Consider the following 9,152-nt stretch of genomic DNA (forward strand, 5'->3'; position numbering starts at 1 on the left):
TGCAGTTTTTTCTCTCCTCAGCCCAGGTAAGACGTGTCTGATGATGTCTCTAGATCAGGAGTGGCTTGATATTAGGAATGTGACAGTTGTAGCCCCTTTCCTGAAGACATCTGTGTGTGGTGGCTCTTGATGCACTGATGCCAGCCTCAGTCCACTCCTTGTGAAGCTCTCCCAAGTTCTTGAATTGACTTTTTTTTTTTTCTTGACAATCCTCTTAAGCCTGCGGTCTTGTGCACCTTTTCCAGTCAGACTTTTCGGCAATGACCTCCTGTGGCTTACCCTCCTTGTGGAGGGTGTCAGTGATTGTCTTCTGGATAATGCCCAGGTCAGACGGCAGAAAGACTCACGCTGCGACCCACGATCAGTAAGGTGGTGATCAATTGTAGGTGGACGCAAGCATTTTGCATCAAATCCCTCGTTGTGGTCAGACCTATTGCAAGACGCAGAGTTTTAAGCTGAATCAACCCATCGGAAGCAGACGCAGCTAGACGCAGCACACAGAAAACCTTTAAAAAAATATAAGGCTAGAAGACTGCTCGCAGGTTGTTTTAAACTATTTGCAGGTGCAGTTTGTGTCTACCTGCGATGCATCACAGCCGTCTCTAAAGACTTGTCTTCCCTTGTGCATAGCCTATGTCTAGCTGCCACTACCTGCTTCAACCTGCGATAGGTTGCTCAACTGTTGCATGACTGCCTGCCTCTACATGCGTCAACCTGCTATTTGCACCGACTGGAAGCGAATTGCAACTGAAATGCGAACAGATCATGATCCACTTGTGTCAACCTGCCTCTACTAAAGACCCTCTGCAACATTCTGCCATTATCTGCATCGTCATGTGTCGACACAAGACCAGTCTTGCATGTACCTGCAATTTTGTTATCGCAGGTAGACGCAAGTAGTTGAAAACTAGATTCAGTCTGTTGTCTGACCTGGGCATACCTGTCAAGTCAGCAGTCTTCCCCGTGATTGTGGTTGTGTGTATTGAACTAGATCGAGAGATACATGGTATTTTTTTATATTGTTTTACTCAAACTCGAAATGAAATGATAATTTGAGATACTGGTTTTCCAATTTTTGAGTTTATAAGCCATAATCATCAAACTTAAAACAAAAAAAAGGTTTGAAATATTTGAGTAATGAATATATGAAAGTTTACCTTTTTGAATTAAATTACGAAAAAAATGAACTTTTTCACAACATTCCAATATTTTGATGTGCACTAGTATGTAAACTCTCCCATAGTAAGCTGGGATAGGCTCCAGCTTGCCTGCGACCCTGTACAGGATAAGCAGCTACAGATGATGGATGGATGGTATGTAAACTGGTTTTTACTGTTAGTTACAACATACACACACACACACACACACACACAGATTCAGTAGCTTTTAATGTGTAGTGTGTTTAATTTAAAAAAAAAAAAAACCTAAACTCTCTTTGCTTTATGTAGCAGTTTTCTTTTGACCAACTTTTCAATTTATAATTTTGCACCTGCATTTAGTAGCGTAAAATAAAATGCCCCAGATTACACCAAAAATTGTTCTCTCGACTTACTGTTTGGTTTCCAGTATTTAACATCACCAGTATCACTAACTGAATTTACAACCCCGATTCCAAAAAAGTTGGGACAAAGTACAAATTGTAAATAAAAACGGAATGCAATAATTTACAAATCTCAAAAACTGATACTGTATTCACAATAGAACATAGACAACATATCAAATGTCGAAAGTGAGACATTTTGAAATTTCATGTCAAATATTGGCTCATTTGAAATTTCATGACAGCAACACATCTCAAAAAAGTTGGGACAGGGGCAATAAGAGGCTGGAAAAGTTAAAGGTACAAAAAAGGAACAGCTGGAGGATCAAATTGCAACTCATTAGGTCAATTGGCAATAGGTCATTAACATGACTGGGTATAAAAAGAGCATCTTGGAGTGGCAGCGGCTCTCAGAAGTAAAAATGGGAAGAGGATCACCAATCCCCCTAATTCTGCGCCGACAAATAGTGGAGCAATATCAGAAAGGAGTTTGACAGTGTAAAATTGCAAAGAATTTGAACATATCATCATCTGCAGTGCATAATATCATCAAAAGATTCAGAGAATCTGGAAGAATCTCTGTGCGTAAGGGTCAAGGCTGGAAAACCATACTGGGTGCCCGTGATCTTCGGGCCATTAGACGGCACTGCATCACATACAGGCATGCTTCTGTATTGGAAATCACAAAATGGGCTCAGGAATATTTCCAGAGAACATTATCTGTGAACACAATTCACCGTGCCATCCGCCGTTGCCAGCTAACACTATAGTTCAAAGAAGAAGCCGCATCTAAACATGATCCAGAAGTGCAGACGTCTTCTCTGGGCCAAGGCTCATTTAAAATGGACTGTGGCAAAGTGGAAAACTGTTCTGTGGTTAGATGAATCAAAATGTGAAGTTCTTTATGGAAATCAGGGACGCCGTGTCATTTGGACTAAAGAGGAGAAGGACAACCCAAGTTATCAGCGCTCAGTTCAGAAGCCTGCATCTCTGATGGTATGGGGTTGCATTAGTGTGTGTGTGGCATGGGCAGCTTACACATCTGGAAAGACACCATCAATGCTGAAAGGTATATCCAGGTTCTAGAGCAACATGTGCTCCCATCCAGACGACGTCTCTTTCAGAGAAGACCTTGCATTTTCCAACATGACAATGCCAAACCACATACTGCATCAATTACAGCATCATGGCTGCGTAGAAGAAGGGTCCGGGTACTGAACTGGCCAGCCTGCAGTCCAGATCTTTCACCCATAGAAAACATTTGGCGCATCATAAAACGGAAGATATGACAAAAAAGACCTAAGACAGTTGAGCAACTAGAATCCTACATTAGACAAGAATGGGTTAACATTCCTATCCCTAAACTTGAGCAACTTGTCTCCTCAGTCCCCAGACGTTTACAGACTGTTGTAAAGAGAAAAGGGGATGTCTCACAGTGGTAAACATGGCCTTGTCCCAACTTTTAAACACAGAATCAGAATACCACCGATAAACATATCAGTATTTACATATTGTAATGAAATTAGAAAATTTATTCAGGATTTTTCTGAACTGTAATAATTTTCCAGAATACAGCAGTGACAGAAGTCCTTATTTCATTATCCCTTTGTGTCATGATAACCCTATTTAATAGAGAGAACTCCCAGGTCCTGTCAGGATTGCTCATTCCTGCATCGTACATGAGGTGATAAGCCATGTATGATGAGATTGAGTGAAATAACAGTTTTAGTCTACCCACATTTACTAGATTTTGAGAAATGGAGCATTTTTACTTTTTGCAAATTCAACAATAAAACTTTATAAAAAATGTCTGACAAAATCATTTCCGGGCGGTACGGTGGTGTAGTGGTTAGCGCTGTCGCCTCACAGCAAGAAGGTCCGGGTTCGAGCCCCGTGGCCGGCGAGGGCCTTTCTATGTGGAGTTTGCATGTTCTCCCCGTGTCCACGTGGGTTTCCTCCGGGTGCTCCGGTTTCCCCCACAGTCCAAAGACATGCAGGTTAGGTTAACTGGTGACTCTAAATTGACCGTAGGTGTGAATGTGAGTGTGAATGGTTGTCTGTGTCTATGTGTCAGCCCTGTGATGACCTGGCGACTTGTCCAGGGTGTACCCCGCCTTTCGCCCATAGTCAGCTGGGATAGGCTCCAGCTTGCCTGTGACCCTGTAGAAGGATAAAGCAGCTAGAGATAATGAGATGAGATGAGAACCCAGTAGCCTTCATTATGTTTTCTTTTTTTAATCTGAAAAGTGGTCTCTTGTGTAATATGCTGCTCAGATATATTCATTTTTTTTTCCTGTAACATTTCATTTTGTGCTCGAAAACAAACATTTGGATAGAGATAATGAGATGAGAAAATCATTTCCACTTAGAATGTAAACAAACCGGTGAAATGACAGTAGCAATTTGCAAAAAAATGCTATAATAATAATAATTCTTGAAAAGTAAAAAAAATGTTCTTACCATCACATACTTTTTTTTTTTTTAATTCCTTTTTTTTTGGGGGGGGGGGTATTTTGTCCTCGGCTGGTTGAGCAACACATTCCACCATTTTGTTTTTCTCTACTCACGGTATCTGAGCTGATAGCCTCGTAGTAGAGTAGCCAATCAGAATGTGCAATTGCTCATATCCAGTGAATGTGGATAGAAATAAAAATATTTTGTGTGTGTGAGAGAGAGACTCTGAGTCTGTTTCTGGTTGAGAGTACACTGTGTGCATTTTGGCTGCTGCTTCTCACCAGAGCTTTTTATTTTTTTTTTCTCTCCCTTTGTTTTTCTTTGTGTAGTGGTTTTTTGCTTGTTTGTTTTTTTTTTTTTAAATGTTTTGTCCGCCAGTTGTGGCGTAGCTCCGGACCCACTTTTGGGCATCGGTTCCTTTCAGGCCTTGGTCTGCTGTGGGTGATGCCTGTGCTGTTTGCTATGGGCTGCAGTGAGCTCGTTGCTCTTTTAACATCGGGGTTGTCCAGCGCTCTGTGCGATGGTGCTTCTGTGCTTGGTGTAGTGTTCCGAGCAATGTTGCCTGGTGGCGGCTATGCAGGCAGTGTGGGATTTAAAATAGTTCCACCAGTGATTAAGCAATGTATCTCGTGACGTCCAAAATAAAAAAAAAAAATTGTGTGAGTCAGAACTGACGTCATAATTTCAAGCTATACAGCCAAATCAAGTCCCAGCTGTGTCTCTGCGAGCATTTCTGTGTGTGTGAATCTATAGCAAGGCAGGTGATGACATGGTATATTGCATATGCGCAGGTCGAAGGTTGCTCCAACATAAACAACAAACATGGCTGCCTCCGGCAAGTTTATGCTGAAATTCAGTCTTAACACCTTTTTAGTTTGAAATTTTTGGATGAGGGATATAAATCTAATAGAGGTTCTGGTAGGGCGGCACGGTGGTGTAGTGGTTAGCGCTGTCGCCTCACAGCAAGAAGGTCCTGGGTTCGAGCCCCGGGGCCGGCGAGGGCCTTTCTGTGTGGAGTTTGCATGTTCTCCCCGTGTCCGCGTGGGTTTCCTCCGGGTGCTTTGGTTTCCCCCACAGTCCAAAGACATGCAGGTTAGGTTAACTGGTGACTCTAAATTGACCGTAGGTGTGAATGTGAGCGTGAATGGTTATCTGTGTCTGTGTGTCAGCCCTGTGATGACCTGGCGACTTGTCCAGGGTGTACCCCGCCTTTCGCCCGTAGTCAGCTGGGATAGGCTCCAGCTTTCCCCCACAGTCCAAAGACATGCAGGTTAGGTTAACTGGTGACTCTAAATTGACCGTAGGTGTGAATGTGAGTGTGAATGGTTGTCTGTGTCTATGTGTCAGCCCTGTGATGACCTGGCGACTTGTCCAGGGTGTACCCCGCCTTTCGCCCGTAGTCAGCTGGGATAGACTCCAGCTTGCCTGCGACCCTGTAGAAGGATAAAGCGGCTAGAGATAATGAGATGAATGAGGTTCCGGTAATTATGGATTCTCTTTGATGACTGGCGTAGGAGTATTCTTTGGGACTGCACCCCTCACAAAATAGTACGATGCCAGTCACCTCAGAGAATCCATAATTTCAACAGAGCCTCTCAGCGCTTGAAATATTTGATTACCATTTCCTAATATTATCACTGTAGTTAATGAATAATATGAATAAAAAGCAGGTTTTGTGTAATTGCCTGGAAAACAAATGTAACCTTGTCATCCAGGTTGTTCAAATCGTTCATGTGAATACTTGAAACTAATACTTCCTACTGAAGGTCCTTTCAACACAGTCCATACTGTCTGACTTTTTGGCATACAGCTGTGGTGTCATGACTCATAGTCGCACGATTCAGTGTCACCCAGAATAGGATGGGTTCCCTTTTTGACTCTGGTTCCTCTTATAGTTTCTTTCTCATACCATCTCAAGGTGAATCATTTCATTTCATTGCATTTATTATACAGGAAAAGATTAAAAGTACCATTTCAGTTACAGTTAAACAGGCCTGACTCAATTAAAACTGGTTTCCAGCAGGTTCCAGTTCTGCAGCGCATAAAAGACAAAAATCACACTGACAATACAAACAAAACATAATTAAGGACGTCAATAGAAATATAAACAATGCAGACAGCTATGTACATAGACATTGAAAAAGGAGAGGATTGAAGCAATATTTAAAAAAAAAAAAACCCCTGACCAGTGTGACAATATATCAAGGATTGCAGATGTAACTCTTAAACAACAACAACAACAAAAAGTTTCTAAGCCTTTTTAAAACGTGTTTCCTTGCCTCTGGCTTGCTCATTAGAGATTTCTGCACAGCTGCTTTGTGACTGTTAGAGGTGTAATATAAATAAAATGGAATTAAATTAAAATGTGCTAAATGTACCTGTGCCTTTAGGGGTCTCTTTTTGATGCTTCAGCACCTAAATAACTTTGAGTATACTTTGAATTCAATTCATTTTTATTTGTCTCCCAGAAAAGGACAAATCAGGAGATACAGTATGTATATATTTAGATCCTTCATGAGCAAGCCAGTTCATCAGATGACACATGAAACCCCACTCCAAATTTTCCTAAGTTGAATTGGTTGCCATGGAAATACAGAAAAAATAAAAATAACAGAAATCCCAAAATGTCAAAAGGCACAACAACTCTAGTCACTTAAGTCTTTGTCACTTTTCCAAAGGTACAACGAAATTGAAGGTGCTGTTGACTCATGAGTTTTATAGAAAAGATGAGAACAAATAAAGTATAAAAATAAATAGTAAAGTATACAGAATTGCACTGGTAAAATAGTATAAACAGAATTGTATTGGTTCTGTATGTACACAGATTGCACTGATGAGAAAAAATTACATATTATGGCATGCCGTTCAGGAAATTAATTTTTGAATATATGGAATGAAATTCTGAATAGATGGAATGAAACTTGGCTGACGTCATGAAGGCACTGCCACCGTCCTGCAGTAATAATGAGTCAGTCTGCTCGGGATTTGGTTGCGGCTATTTTAAACAATAAAGACATTGTTAACACTGGCGAATGCTTGTGGTTTTATTAGTGTTTATTTCTTTTATGTGCAACGAAGCTACGATGACAGTCATTTCCCTTGTGGATCATATTTGTATAACGGTATTTTCTGTATATAAAACTTTTTGTAAATTTTGTTTGTCGAGTTTTACAGCGTTTCTCAATATACTCTAATACTCTCCTCTGAGTCAGAGTTTTTCTTGGGACCTGTTGTCTATCTGCCGAGCTGTGGGAGCGGGGGCAGAATACGAAGTTTCATTCAATATATTCAAAGATTAATTTCCTGAACGGCATACCATAATGTGTGTGTGTGTGTGTATATATTGCACATTGGGGATAGGGCCAAGAATAGTTCTATCGCACATTTGAGTTTAAAGCCATGATTACTTTGGGATAGAAACTGTTTTTTAGGCTGTTTGTCCTGGTTTTCATTGCTCTGTATCTCTTACCTGATGGCAAAAGCTGGAAGAGACAATGACCGGCGTGTGAAGAGTCTTTTGAAATGTCCATTGCTTTCCTGCGGCAGCTGGAGGTGTACGTAAATCTGTTCCAGGGGTGGGGAGGGGGCAGCCTATTGTTTTCTCTGCTGCTCTAACGACGCTGTGGAGCGCCGCCTTCTCTGAGGATGTGCAGCTGCCATACCATACACACAGTTCGTACGTGAGCACACTCTCTATGGAGCAGTGATAGAAGGCCCGGAGCAGATTTTGGGGGAGACAGTTCTTTCTGAGGATTCTCAGAAAGTACAGTCTCTGCTGCGCCTTCTTCAGCAGCTCCTTGGTGTTGGCACTCCAGGTTAGGTCGTTCTCCAGCTCAAAACATAAAGAAACTCCTAATAGTTTTTGAATTATGCTCTGGCAACTAAAATGTTGACAGACCGAGTGATAGCTATATCCCCTTGCATTTTATGCCAGGGGGATAAAAAAAAAATCCCTGAGGTGACATTAGGAAGACATCATGAGAGGATCCAGACTCAAAACAGAACCCACCCCTGTCTGGGCAACACTGAAAAGAGTGATTGAACATGATTGTTCCTCCACAATGGTATACTATCAGTTCAAACTGGACTACGTGTGTTGAAAAGATGTTCAGGATGAGTGTCATGGTCCTTCCGATCGCAGCAACAGTTCTTTGGTATGTGTCGACAGCATCTAGGTGTGATTATCGACTGAAGAAAGGGAGAGATGTGGGCATACAGTGGTGCTTGAAAGTTTGTGAACCCTTTAGAATTTTCTATATTTCTGCATAAATATGACCTAAAACATCATCAGATTTTCACACAAGTCCTAAAAGTAGATAAAGGGAACCCAGTTAAACAAATGAGACAAAAATATTATACTTGGTCATTTATTTATTGAAGAAAATGATCCAATATTACATATCTGTGAGTGGCAAAAGTATGTGAACCTCTAGGATTAGCAGTTAATTTGAAGGTGAAATTAGTCAGGTGTTTTCAATCAATGGGATGACAATCAGGTGTGAGTGGGCACCCTGTTTTTTTATTTAAAGAACAGGGATCTATCAAAGTCTGATCTTCACAACATATGTTTGTAGAAGTGTATCATGGCACGAACAAAGGAGATTTCTGAGGAGCTCAGAAAAAGCGTTGTTGATGCTCATCAGGCTGGAAAAGGTTACAAAACCATCTCTAAAGAGTTTGGACTCCACCAATCCACAGTCAGACAGATTGTGTACAAATGGAGGAAATTCAAGACCACTGTTACCCTCCCCAGGAGTGGTCGACCAACAAAGATCACTCCAAGAGCAAGGCATGTAATAGTTGGCAAGGTCACAAAGGACCCCAGGGTAACTTCTAAGCAACTGAAGGCCTCACTCACATTGGCTAATGTTAATGTTCATGAGTCCACCATCAGGAGAACACTGAACAACAATGGTGTGCATGGCAGGGTTGCAAGGAGAAAGCCACTGCTCTCCAAAAAGAACGTTGCTGCTTGTCTGCAGTTTGCTAAAGATCACAAAGACAAGCCAGAAGGCTATTGGAAAAATGTTTTGTGGACAGATGAGACCAAAATAGAACTTTTTGGTTGAAATGAGAAGTGTTATGTTTGGAGAAAGGAAAACACTGCATTCCAACATAAGAACCTTATCCCATCTGTGAAACATGGTGGTGATAGTAT

The sequence above is a fragment of the Neoarius graeffei genome, chromosome 10 (genome assembly GCF_027579695.1).
Source record: "Neoarius graeffei isolate fNeoGra1 chromosome 10, fNeoGra1.pri, whole genome shotgun sequence".
NCBI lineage: Eukaryota > Metazoa > Chordata > Actinopteri > Siluriformes > Ariidae > Neoarius > Neoarius graeffei.